This window comes from Ursus americanus, chromosome 2 (assembly GCF_024610735.1).
Source record: "Ursus americanus isolate L20-20 chromosome 2, mUrsAme1.1.p, whole genome shotgun sequence".
NCBI lineage: Eukaryota > Metazoa > Chordata > Mammalia > Carnivora > Ursidae > Ursus > Ursus americanus.
Genome location: NC_142128.1, coordinates 76,142,896 through 76,156,741, shown reverse-complemented (window position 1 = coordinate 76,156,741; position 13,846 = coordinate 76,142,896). Strand labels below are relative to the sequence as shown.

Sequence of the window (13,846 nt, the reverse complement as noted above, 5' to 3'; positions counted from 1 at the left end):
AAATTCTACAAATCAAATAATCAGCTCCCAAGTAACAAAGAGTTAGTTAAACGGCTCTCACTGCTTTACTTAAGCCTCTCAAATATGTCTCACTATGGATGCCAAATTAAAATCGGAGCAAAATTTGAAGCCCCAAGCAAGCACGTCTCATATGGGACAGTAATGCCAAGAATCAGAATTCACACGTGACCTCATTTTATCTTCACAACACCCTAGTGAAGAAGGTGGAGCAGGAGAGTGGCATTTTACAGATGACAAAGGTGAGGCGTAATAAGGCCACACCGTCAGAAATAACTGAGCCAGCACTCAAACCCAGGTCTTGGGACCACTGAGACTCCATGCCTCCCTCAGGCACAGCCAGCCCCATTAACACCAGTTTACAAAGTTACTTGTCCCTACAGCCTGGCTCACAATCCACCATGCACGAACTCCTTTCTTCAGGCTAAGAGAGAGCGGAAAAAGATACAAACTTTGGCTGTCATAAAACAGGAGGTCAGAAGTCAGCGGTCCACCCAGAGCACCCACTGGTAATGACCTAAAAGTTGCTCTGGGAGTTTGGTCTCCTGCAACCTAAGCGATCCAGAAGCAGGCACTTACGCTTTCAATCCCCAACACGCTCAAGCCCTCAGCAACGCCTTCTCAGGTCTCCTTACTATTTTTCAGAACCATTTCTAGCTTCAAACATTTCTACTCACACTTTATTTTTAAATACCTGGCATCACCTAGAATACCTCAGAATTTCTTTGCGGAATTTTGTGGGAATATGGTAGTCTTCCCGTTAGTGGGAAGTTACCTTTAACCTCTGGGTTTTAGGTGTCTCCTTTCAGAGGATGTTGGTGTTATACTGGATGACCTCCTCACCTCCATTAAGAATATGTGATTAGCAAAGTCTGAACCCCTAAAAATGTTACTGAAATGTGAACACAATCTTAGGGATTAAATGAAAGTTCTAGAAGCCCTGCTGTTTAGAACCTTTCCAGGGACATTCTCTTCTAGGACAATTCCTCTGCATTAATTAACTGTGGGGAACCAAAATATTCGGTGTCAAAATGTTTCCCTTTCTGGTGCTCTTAGCTATATCGTATACGTTTTGCAGACACCTACACAAAGATACATAGTTCTGAGCAACAAAGCAGCAGGGCTGCCTCTTCACATTTAAAATGTGGGGACTGGACCAAATAGCCTTCACCTGACAGCATGCTGGGAAACCCTGCATCAAGCAGACTGGGGGGCTGGGGGGGGGCAGTCCCAGCTCTGCCATTTACTGGTAGAGGAACTTGAGTGGGTCACAACCTCTTTGACAGGTTTCCTTACAGAGTTGCTGAATTAAAATTTAATGTAAAATGCTTATCTAAGGCCTGGCACTGAGTAAGTTCCCAAAAAATATTAGCTAGGATCTGTCCAACAGGTCCGCTTAGTGAATTTAATTCATCAGACACCCACCTCACCAGAGCTCTGGTTTTCTTCCTGATCTGACAAGATTTCACAGATCCTCCATGTGGCATGGCCATCCCACCTGCTGCTAGGCTTCCTTCAGATGGGCACCCCCAGAGCTCTCACTCAGGTCCCACATGTTGTCCACACCCCAACCCAATCCACCCCGACAGCAAACAAACCGCCCTTGGGGGCCACCTGCACAGCTTTCTGCCCAGCATCTCTTCTTCACCACTTCTTGGCTTATCCCCAAGAAGTGATATGCATACTCCCATCTGTCTTGTTTCTCAGTCACAATCCCAGGAATGTCACCTCAAAACACCACCACCACACACACACACTCACTGTCCTTCTTAACAGATTTTTCTTCCCTACACCTCTGTTTTCAGCTCTTGCCCACCTATCTCAAGAAAATTCCTCTCCCCAGTGTTTTCTTCTGTATTCATTTCAGCTTTGCCTTTAGAAAGCAAATCAGAGTAGATATGTTTAAAGAATTTAATGACCCAACACTATCAAAGAAAAGGCAAGTTGGACACTGGGGAATATAACTAGAACTTTCAAATGTCCGAACCCATAAAGCTTCCTAAACTCTCTGAAAAATCTCAAGTTTCTATTTCTTGTTCTCTAAACAAGCATGCTCTTCTCTAGGGACAGGCTATCATGATGAAATCAAAGAGGTCCTTACTCAAACGTGTAAGTAATGCTTCTTTTCTGTTGTGCACACACAGATACCATCCTGCAACAGCATCATCAGCTTAATGGGTGTCTGTGAGAGCCTAGAAACTAATCACCGTTTGTAAATTACTTCTCTAGGAAAAGCCAACCACAGCAGCATAGCCTGTGTTTAAGTAAATGCCAACCTGATTAATCTCCATAAATGAGGCTGTACCACTGATATGTGAGAGCTAAGGAGAGATGCCAAGATGTGAGATGGGAAACGGATGTGTCTGAGAACTCTGCCCCTTAGAGGAAATACTGGTCAGGGCTGTGAAGAAGTACAAATGTAGATGGTGAAGGGACAGCAGGAGCCACGTGGCAGAGGGCCTTAAACATAAAGTATTACAAGTTCGGATTTGATTTGCTGAAGAAACCTCAGGCCTATGAGCCAGTACATTTAACTACTCGAGTGAGGCTTCAGGAAGAAGCTCTTTGACAGTCTAGAGGCAAGGAGGCAGCGATTTGGGAGGAAGTAGAGAGAAAGCGCTAGAACCAAGCAACACAAGTAAAGAAAATTAAGTTGTACCTGGCATGAAACCAGTCCAGGGCGCAGGATTGAAAAGAAGAAAACAAAGAACATATAACAGCAACTCCAAAGCTGTAAGATCACAGTATCTCAAAGCTAAATATTATTGACAAGAGTAGAATATTTGAGGTAAATGAAGACAAAGAGAAAGTACATTTAATATTTTGGGTGTTGGAAGGAAATCATAGCAGGTTTCTCTGGGATCAAAGGGAAAGAAGTCAGAATGGCATAGCAATGAATTTTACCTACATACCGGGAAATACCCTGAGGCTGGGTATTTCAAAAAAGTATTTTATCTGGAGATTATAGAACTCAAGAGGCCCACAGAATAAAATCCTAGCTGTAAAATGGCAAGAATTCTTCAGCTTACAGGGTTTTTTCTATACTGAAGTAACTTATATTTGCATTTACGTTGTAATTTAACACTCCACCTGCTTTCAAAGATACCATCTACTCTATTCCCACCAGGAGGGCTAACGGTTCGCTCTTTTTCAGGAATCAGAATCCTGCTCAGGGAAAGGCAGTGATCTGCCCAAGCACACAGAGAAGCCAGTGATGGAGCAAAACCCAGGACCCAACTCCCCAGCTCCCACTCTTTCACAGGCAGAAATCCTGTTCCTTAATCTTGGCAGAGAAGCACAGCTCACTATGCCAAAGCCAAAAACGTGCATAAACATAACTTCTGTAAGATGCTTTCCCCCAGCCATTTCCAATATCACTTCGAATGTAACTTTATTTTTGACGCGTGCTACAAATGGATTCCAACACTTCCATTTTAAATGTTTTCTACTTCTTGGTCTTGATAGATCCCGCGCTGAATGAGCCATCACCACACACCCACATGCACCAGCGGACTTTCAAAACAGCACTGTCGGCATTGAGCTAATAATCCGTAGGTACCAGCATCATCACTGTCACTTCTACCAAACGGTTGCTCGATGTCCTGAGATTTTCCTCTACTTAGTTTGCTTATACTTTAGTAACAGCTGCACTATAATAAGTGTTATTTATAGGCTACCTGTGCTAAGCAAGCGCTGTGCAAGTATTATCTCATTTAATCTTTGTAACAACTTCTGAAGGTTGGTACTTTGGGTACCCTCATTTAACACAAAAGAAAACCAAAGCCCAGAAAGGTCAAGAAACTTGCCCCAGATCACACAGCTGGTAAGCAGCAGAGTTTAGCTTCATACCCACCAAATCTAACTCTAGAGCCTTCCCTCAGCCACCTCCCTCTTACGAGTGCACCAGATTCATTTTTTTCAATGTCTATGATGAAATCAATCCATCAGGAAAGCTAGAAGGTTACACAAGCTACATACAAGCAAAAGAAAATTTTAAAGTTATGTGTAATTGAGATACTCCCTAGGAAGAAAATTTGTACATCAACTAGATGTAATCAAAATACACATGAACCATCTTATTCATACTTTCCTTAAAAGAGTGACGGAAGAAGACATACTAAACCAGTTTACTCAGATATAAGAAGGGAAAGTCAGCAGTTACGTAGAGATAAGGGCTGAGTAAAACGGAAATAATTTTAAATTTTAGGAACAAATGAGCACTCCGGAAATCACAAAGTAATAAAAGTAAAAAGAGCACATGCACACTGAAATGGCAATGGCTTTGAAGAGAATGAAAGAGTAGGATAATATTCTAGCACATTTGGGAAAATTATGAGACTTGCTCCTTTCTAGGATCCAATTTGATGAAACAAACTTATTTTGCAGAATATAAATTGCAGGACTCTCAACGAGGAAACCCAAGTCGAGGCACACTGTGTCCTCTCACGTCAGTTTTCTCCAAACCCTACTTAGGAAACTTACAAAGAGTCTTATTCTTTTACTCACATAATACTAACAACAACAACCAAAAAGAAAAAAACACTTCTCCAAACCCAGAAAGGCTTCACTAACACAGAGTGATGATTGGGTGGGTTGGAGGAGGTCCGCTGGACTGGGCAAAACGTCTAATTACAGAATATTTTAAAATACATACACTACTTCCAAACATGCACCAAAATACCATGTATCAGTTCTGTCTCACTGCACCATAAACCACCCCAACACACAGTGGCTAAAACAACAAAGATCCACTCTCTTCGTGATTCTGTGGGATGGCGATGTGGGCCATTCTCCTAATCTTACCTGGCATCACTCGCTTAACTAAGTCACTGCACAGCTCAACAGGGACTGGAGGGGCCAAGGTGACCTCACCTCCGCCTAGCATTAGGTGCGAGCTGTCAGCGAGGTGCAGCGCTTCTCCTCCACAAGGATCCGGGCGTTCCGGTAGGCCTGACTCTTCACAGCACGTTGGCTTCTGGGGTTCAAAACAACAAAGGCAAGAGGCGCAAGGTCTCTTAAGGACCAGGCGCCAGAATTCACAGAACATTTTGTTGGTCAAAAGGCCAGTCCACATTCAAGCAGGAAGAGAAGAATGATTCCATCTCGTCGCGAGAGCACAGCAACGGCACTTTCCAAGGGGCCAGGGACACAACCTACCATTCCAGTATGTGAGAGTCACTAATACATAGACTCTGGAAAGTTAGTGGCAAAACTGCAGTTCACAAGGGAACTTTAGTACATAAAATGTCACAAAGGTTGGTTATTTGTATATAAAATGAAAACAAATCAGTATGTTCCCCAGATCAGAATTTCAAAACCAGTAGGGACCCTACTGGCATCTGATTTAATCTCTAGCCAGTCTGGAAATTTCTTTTACAAGAACCTACCTGACCATTCCAGTAACATCAAAAGGCAGGGAAACTTTTTCTAGGCAGTTCAGGTTATTATCCTGTTCTTTCCTCAAACTGAGTCAAAAGTTGCCCCCTCTATTTTTAAAAAAACTTTCTGCCACTAGACCGACTGTGCATTCTGGAAGTAAAGGTAGAGAGGAAGGGTAATGGGATGAGATGGCTGTGCAGTCAGAACGCCAAAGTTCGAATCCCAGCTTTGCTACTTCCTAGCTGTATGCCCTAAGATAAGTTGCATAACCTCCCCATGCCTCAATTTCCTTATGTTTTAACAGAGATAACAGCGACCCTCAGAGGACTGCTGTAAGGATGAGATGAACTTACAAAGCGACAGAACAGTGCCTTGGGGATAGTAAGTTCTAAAATGCAATTCTTTTTGTTTTTAATGTTATTGCTATCATACTAAGAAGGCTTAAATTATTCTCTCCAATAATACTCCTTCAAATATTTAAAGATAATTAATGCCACACACTCCATCTCAAGCCCTCTTCCAGGACAAACATTCATGATTCCTTCAACCATTTCTTCAGTGACTTGGTTCCTAGACCCTTTACCAGTCAGTAGTCCCTTTATAGTATTGGTATCTAGACTTGAACCTAAAACTCCAGATGTGACAGAAAGCAGGGAAAGACCATCACTTCTATTCTTCCAGAAACTGTACTTGAAATAATGAAATCTTAGATGCACTTCTTCATTTAACAAGCATCAGTGAACTCCTACTGAAATTCAGGGCACTGTGTTATTTGTGAAGACAAAATATAAAATCCCATCTGGGAAAGCCCCCAAATAGGGCTCTCCCAGAAATGTCCATGTGCTAATCCCTGGAACCTATAAATATAGTTCCTTAGAGAGCAAAGGGATTTTGCAGCTGTCATTAACTTAAAGATGGGGGCATTATCCCTGATTACCCACATAGGCCCAATACTGTCACAAGGGTCCTTCTGGGAGGGTCCGAGACAGAGAAGATGGGATAATGGAAGCAGAGGTTAGCGTAATGTGCTCTGAAGATGAAGAAAGAGACCACAAGCAAAGGAATGGAGGCAGCATCAAAAGGGGCACCTGGGTGGCTCAGTCGTTAAGCGTCTGCCTTCAGCTCAGGGCATGATCCCAGCGTTATGGGATCAAGCCCCACATCAGGCTCCTCTGCTGGAAGCCTGTTTCTTCCTCTCCCACTGCCCCTGCTTGTGTTCCCTCTCTCACTGGCTGTCTCTATCTCTGTCAAATGAATAAATCTTTAAAAAAAAAAAAAAAAAAAGGCAACAACAAAAAAGTCTGCCCTAGAGCTTCCAGAAGGAACGCAGCCCTGCCTACCCTGCCTACGCATGTTGGATTAACTGCATGGTAATAAACTCGTGTTGTTTTAAGCCACTAAATTTGTAGTAATTTGTTAAAGAAACAATAGGAATCTCATATACCACACCTGCCTGGTAGGAGGAAGGTATCTAACTGAAAGAATTTACATTAAAAAAAATCAGAATATTTTTCATCCAACTGTTATAAACTTAAATTGCAAGAAAATTAAATCTAAAACAAAATTTTGTATTCAGTTTGTACCTTGGCATTTTTTGGCTTCCACCTCACACTGATAAGTCTTAATATCACACAAAGCTCTAAGTCTTTTTATATGAACAGCCATGAAGCCCGACCTCTGCTATTAAAGAGCCCCAGAAAGGAGTCACTTTTATGAGCCCATAATTCACAGAAGCTACTGGTTTGCTATTATACTGTCTCCCACGAAAATTCTCAACCTGCTTTAAGCCTTTTTAATCACCAGGAATTATGCCAACTACATCTCACACTCCCCAGATTAGGGGCATATGAATGAACCAAATATTTTTTAGTCTACTATTTTAAGTAAACTTTGTATTAAAATGTACTTCAAATAAAAAAAATTAAGACTTTCAAAAAGCAGATTCACTTGTCATTGCCACTCAGATTAAAAATGTAATGCCTCAAAATGCCTAGCCTGATTCTATCATCTTACTCAGTTGTCCCTGTTTTTGAACTTCATATAAATGGAATCGCATAGCACTCGCTCTGTTGTGTCTGCCTTCTTTTTGTTCAGCTCTATGCGAGGCTCATCCATGTTGTGTGTGAGATAATAATCTATTCATTCTCATTACTAAAGAGTATTCCATCATATAAACTATGCAGTTATCCATTTTACTATTGATGAACATATGGGTTGCTTCCAACATGGGCCCATTTTCAATAATAGTGTTCTGCACATTCTTTGACATGTCTTTCAGTGCCCACATGCCTTTACTGTTGTGTTTATCCAAGAATGGAGTAGCTGGGTCATAGGAGATACATATGTCCAGCTTTACTAAATGATACACCAAACAGTTTCCAGAACGGTTGCACTAAGTTTTATACCCATCAGCAATGTATGAGAGTTCCAGTTTGCTCATCACCCAACCAGGACAGGTATCCCCCACTTTCTGAAAGGTCAGGTTATAACACTTCCCTTTTACAAAAGACCTACATTAGGGGCGCCTGGATGGCACAGGGGTGGAGTGTCTGCCTTCAGCTCAGGGTGTGATCCTGGCGTTATGGGATCGAACCCCACATCAGGCTCCACCGCTATGAGTCTGCTTCTTCCTCTCCCACTCCCCCTGCTTGTGTTCCCTCTCTCGCTGGCTGTCTCTATCTCTGTCGAATAAATAAATAAAATCTTAAAAAAAAAAAAAAAGACCTACATTAGTACCTATTTTTGTTAACCAAAAGAAATGCGAAGATTTTCACTTTTACAAAAAAAGGCAAGAGGAGAGAATGGTCCTCAATGTTTGTTTTGCAGCCAGTCCTTATAGAGGCAGCAGACATGCCGGGGCAGCAAGAGTGGCCCCGAGCGCCTCTCCAGGGAACTACACTGAGGCTCTCAGCATCACATCACCAGAGCTCTGAACTGCGTCTGTGAGCATCTGTACAGGATCTTCATTTACTCTGTACATTCGCCAGCGAGATGTATCCTAAGGTATCAGAAAAGCTTAAGAGGGGGCTTTGGGTCTGGGAATGCTCTAAAGTTTTCCATATAAATCAATGGTAATTGCTTCATTGCTTCACACCATTTCAGCTTACGAAAGATTTCACAGGAATGCTCTGCTTTTGGATAGCAGAGGAAGCCTGTATACGCTTAGCACTCACTCTGGTGAGTATATAGTGATAGCCCATTCTCATTTTAATTTGCATTTTCCTAATTACTAATGAGGTTAACCATCTTTTCATGTATTTAAGAATTTGGATATCCTCTTTTAGGAAGTGACTTGCCCATTTTTCTGTCGGGCTGTCCATTTTTTTTTCTTAATGATGTGTAGAAGTTGTTGCTACATTGTGGGTAGGAGTTCTGTATTGGATAGTATTACAAATATCTTCACCCATTCTGTAGCTTGTCTTCCCACACTCCTTATGGAATCTTTAAATGAACAGAAGTTCTTACCAATCTTGTTCCTTTATAATTAGTTGCTTTTTGTGTCCTGTTCCATAAACTTTTGACTGTCCTTAGGTAATAAAGATATTTTACTTTGCTTTCTTCCAGAAGCTTTATTATTTCAGTTTCACATGTAGGTGTGTGATATATCTTGATTAATATTTGTATATGGGATGAGGTAGATGATCAAGATCCTTTTTATCCATGTGGGGATCCAGTTGGCCCAGCATCATTTACTGAAAAGGCCATAGTTTCTCCACTGCAGTGTGGTGTCACTTTTGTCACAAATCACACATATGTGTGAGTTTGATTCTCGAGTCTCTACTCAGTTCCATGGTCTAGCTTGTGCCAAAACCATATTAGCATATTATGTATTGATCTAGTCATCCAAATTTGCTTTTTCTTAGATTATCTAGAATTTCCAAATAAATTTTAGAATTGGCTTACCAACTTCTATTTTTGAGAAGACATCTGCTGGGATTGGGATTGGGATTGTACTAAATCTATAGACTTATTTGCAAAGCAATGACATACCCTCCATTGTTTAAATCTTCAATTTCTCTCAATAATGTTTTAGCTTGCAAAAAGTTTTTATCATGAATGGGTGCTGAATTTTGTCAAATAATCTTTTTCTCTTATGTGTATGTGGTTAAATTACATTTGATTTTCTGATGTTAGCCAAAGTTTCCCTGTCTAGAATAAGTCCAAATTGGTCATGGTTTAGTATCCTTTTTATAGACTGTTAGACTTGATTTACCAATATATCACTGTTAAGACTTTTGCATCTTTTTTTGTGAGACTATGGCCTGTAATTTTCTTGTAATGTCCTCATCAAGCTTTAGTAACAAGATTATGCTGGCCTCATAAAAGCAGCCAGGGAGTGTTTCCTTGTTTTCATTTTTTTAAACGTTTGGACTATTTCCCTTATGAAACCATGTGGGCTTGGAAATTTTGCTTTGGAAAGGATTTTAACTACAAATTTAACTTCTTTAATAGATACAGGACTATTCTGCTTTTCTAGTTCTTATGTCTTAAAGGGTTTTATTTTATTTCTTTTGAGTGTCCATTTCATATGAATTTTCAAACATATTACCGAAATTGTTCACGATAACATCTTAAAATCTTTTAAATGTCTATGGGATATATAGTGATAAAACCTTTTTCTTCTCTGGCACTGGTAATATCATACTCCATTAAGGTTCATATCCACTGCCCCCCCAAAAAAAGTTCTCCCGCACTATGTGACACACAGCCATTATCACAAGAATATTCTCCAGCAGAATTATCCATAGAAGGAGCAGAGCAAGTACAGTATATAAACAATCCAGCAATTCCCTCTCAACAGCTTTTATCACCGGAAATAACTGAACCTGAGTAAAATGAGACACTAACTGAAAGAGAAGGAAACGGGTATTTGTAATGCTCTAGGGTGGCCAGCAAGCACTCAGAAGAAAACCAGAAGAAAAACAACCACGAAGCAGGGTTTGTAACCTAGGATACCCACCCTTCCACCCCCAAGGCATTCGTAGGTGGAATTCAGGGGGCCATAAACCTATAAATTCTCTCATACAGCTTTATTTTCATGAACCTCTAAAACAAATGCAGGATTTATTATAAATATGAACAACAAACCACGCTGCCAACATCTAGCCTCCCACACTGATGACTGCGCCCTCCAGAGACTCGGCCTTGACCCTAAGTTAGTCTATCTAACCTGCTTCCCAAGGAGGGAGCAAAATAAATAGTAGATACAGCATGGGCTTTGATCCAGAAAAGGGAGTGTAGAACTCAGCCCTGAAATTTACTAGTTTGTGCCTTTGTCACCTCCTCTTTCTTTCTTCTGCTGTAAAAAGGGATAACACCACCTCCCCTCCCCCGTGATTGTAAGGTTTAGAAATAATGAGCCTAAAGCACCTGACAAGCACCTCATCCTTGTTAGTATTAGTTGAATCTTTCAGGTCAGAACTGACTGTCCTTATTCTATACTAATCACAGGGACTGCCACAGAGAAAAAAGGGAAAAGAATTATAGGAAAGATGGAGCATGAAGAATGGAAGGAAAAGAAAAAAAAAACTGTACTTGTTCTTCAAATTCCAGTATAAAAACCACCACCTCCTCAGTGAAGCCTTCCCTCTCCTGTTCCCACAGCACTTAATCAGTAAGCACTTTATAGCACCTAAGTGCCTAGCTGAGAATGAATGAATGAATGAATGAATGAATGAATGAATGAACGAACGAACGAATGAGAAAAACAACACAGAAGGAGACAGAAACAACGGGTCTCATCCCCATAAAACGCAAACCACCAAGGACGCCAACTCCTAGCAGGACTGCTCTGATCCAAAACCCATGAAACAAGGAAGCAGCACATTTCTTAACACCAAGGCCACCCCAGTACCTGGACTGCCGGGGGGGGGGCGGGGGGCGTCTTTTCACGTAAAGACCGATGCCACTTGGAGGCTAGACTTTGAAGAAAAGAGGGCAACTGAGTCTGAAGAGTAGAAAGCAAAATAAATCCCTAACTTTGGGGGTCACTAGAGCCGTAGCAGTAGGGCCGGCGCACTTCTAACAGCGCCTAGGGGACCGGCGGAAACTGAGGACCAAGCCCGGGGAGAGGCCCGCTGGCGGGGGCGTGCGCGACCTCGGCCCGGCCTGCGGGACCCCGGCCACCGGGCCCGGAGCCCGCCCTGGCCCGGGGCGCACTGTCCCCGCCGCCTTTGTCTCCACGACGGGACCGGGCGCCTTCTCTGCCCCGCCCCTGGGCGCGCACGCAGGAACCGGGGTAGGAAACGGAAAGCGCCTGGAGCATTTCTGGTTCTCAAGCGAGTACACCACGAAAGTCAGCTTAACCTCCCCGGGACCCGCTACGGGCCCAGGCTACCAACCTCCGGGCTGTCCCGGGCAGCGACCGCGGCGTTCACGCGCGCCACGAGTCCCCAACAACCCTCTCCGCACTTCCGAGTCCCGGCGGCGGCGGCGGCGGCCGGCTTCCCGGGAAGCCGCCCTCTTCCCCGGGAGCGGCGGTTGGAGGACCCACCCCGCGCGCGTGCTCGGAGCGCGCTCCCGCCGCCGCGCCCGCGCGCCCGCGCGACTCCCAATGGCCAGGTTCGGACACGCGCGGCGCTCCGGGAGCGGGGCGGGGGGGCCCCCGGCCTCCCTCGCTCGTTGGCGCCGGGGCTCCGGGTTTCTAGGCTGAGCGGCGCGCGGGCCTCCCTCCCAATTCCCTTTGCTAGTTGCAGGCCCGGGGCTGCCCCGCACGTTCGGAGCGGAAGTCACCTGAAACACCAGGTGGGCTCTAAATCCAGCCCGGGGGTCCTCACGGACGCTCTGGAGACGAGAGGAAGTAACTTGGCGGGGTGGAAGGAAGGGGGCTTTGCGGCTGGGCTGCTGGACCGGCTTCCCGTGTGAACTTAGCCCCTGGGAGCCTCCCTGCCCTCCTCCGTCAAGCGGAAATAAGCTTCCCTGCTTTCCTCCAGGATTAAGAGTGAAGACCGAATGGGATGAACGTTATCACCTGTAAAGCAATTTACAGAGATTATCACCACTGCCAAATGTATACCAGTGATTTCGAATGGGTTGTAAAAAGTGGAAGTGACTTTGGCTGAGCGCTGTTAATCAGAGGACTCCGAGCCTGCCAGAGGTCCACACATCTACCTGAGCAAGAGAATCACCTGGACTCTTGTTAAAACCAGAGGCATCTGGATCCCTCTTCAAACCAAAGGAATCAGACTCCCCAGGGGAGGGGTGTCTCAGGGGGTTCTATGATCAGGTAAATGTGGATAATTCTGCCTTAGTCAGCAGGAATACACAGAGGCTCTAAATTTAATCTAGCCGTCATTGAAATAGCCCAGCAGATTATCTTTCTGATTCAAAGTTCGCTGAAAAACCAGAGCATAAACTCTCTGAGAACAGGAAACTATCTTCTCTTTCAGGTCCCACCATCCTCACTCCCACCGCCTGGTACAGGATGGTGTTAGGTAAGCAGGTGTTAATAAACTAGCTCCAAGTAGAAGTGCCAGATGTATCAAATAAAAATACAGTCTGCCCAACTAAAATCTAATTTCAGGGGCGCCTGGGTGGCACAGCGGTTAAGCGTCTGCCTCCGGCTCAGGGCGTGATCCCGGCGTGATGGGATCGAGCCCCACATCAGGCTCCTCCGCTATGAGCCTGCTTCTTCCTCTCCCACTCCCCCTGCTTGTGTTCCCTCTCTCGCTGGCTGTCTCTATCTCTGTCAAATAAGTAAATAAAATCTTTAAAAAAAATAAATAAATAAAAATAAATAAATAAAATCTAATTTCAGGTGAATAACCAATACCTTTGTAGTATCAGAATGGCCTATGCAATATTTGGGATATACTTAAACTAAAAAAAAAGTATTCGTTGTTTATCTGAAACTCAAAGTAATTGGGCATCCTGTATTTTATCTGGGAACCCTCAACTTCGCAGAGAGAGTGATACAGTAACAACTCAGCTCAGGTAGTGGCAGAACCAGGGACAGGAATGAGATAAGAGTTCCCGCCTTATTTCTAAATGACACTAAGTGGACAATAATGTAGTTTCACTGTCATTTACACTAAACCCCTTTCTACACAAACAACATATTCACTTGAAAACACAAACAAAAATAAAGGCAGATATAATCATAAGTAAATTAGAAGCACCAATTAAATAAAAATAGTCAAAATGTAAAGAGAAGCCATAGACTAGGAAAAGTATTTGCAGGCACTGTGATGCAAAGTGTTATTTATTATTATATACGGATTAAATAAGAAAAAGTTAGAAGCCAGCTGCAGATGAGCAAGACACAAAACAGATGGAATAAAGAATCCAATAAAAAAAAATAGTTGGGATACACAATTAGGAAACATATTGCCGAAAGCTTAAAGAAGTGCAAAGTAAAATAAGAACACATGATTTTTATATACAAAGCTAGCAGAAGTTAATAAATGACATTAAAGGGGAGCCTGGGTGGCTCAGCTGGTTAAGCATCTGA

The 13,846-nt window shown here is 43.2% G+C and overlaps 1 protein-coding gene across 4 annotated transcripts in view; it reads right to left on the bottom strand.

Moving 5' to 3' along the window:
• Positions 1 to 12,240, bottom strand: part of HHAT (hedgehog acyltransferase) — a 314,085-nt gene extending 301,845 nt beyond the window's left edge. For 3 of the 4 annotated variants that reach the window (XM_045787835.2, XM_087857933.1, XM_087857930.1), the window contains exon 1: positions 11,739 to 11,876. The gene's annotated coding sequence lies outside the window, so the exon portion shown is untranslated. Of the gene's footprint in view, positions 1 to 11,738; positions 11,877 to 12,129 lie in introns of those variants that run through there. The other variant, XM_045787833.2, reaches the window with a different exon arrangement.
• Positions 12,241 to 13,846: the final 1,606 nt, after the last annotated feature.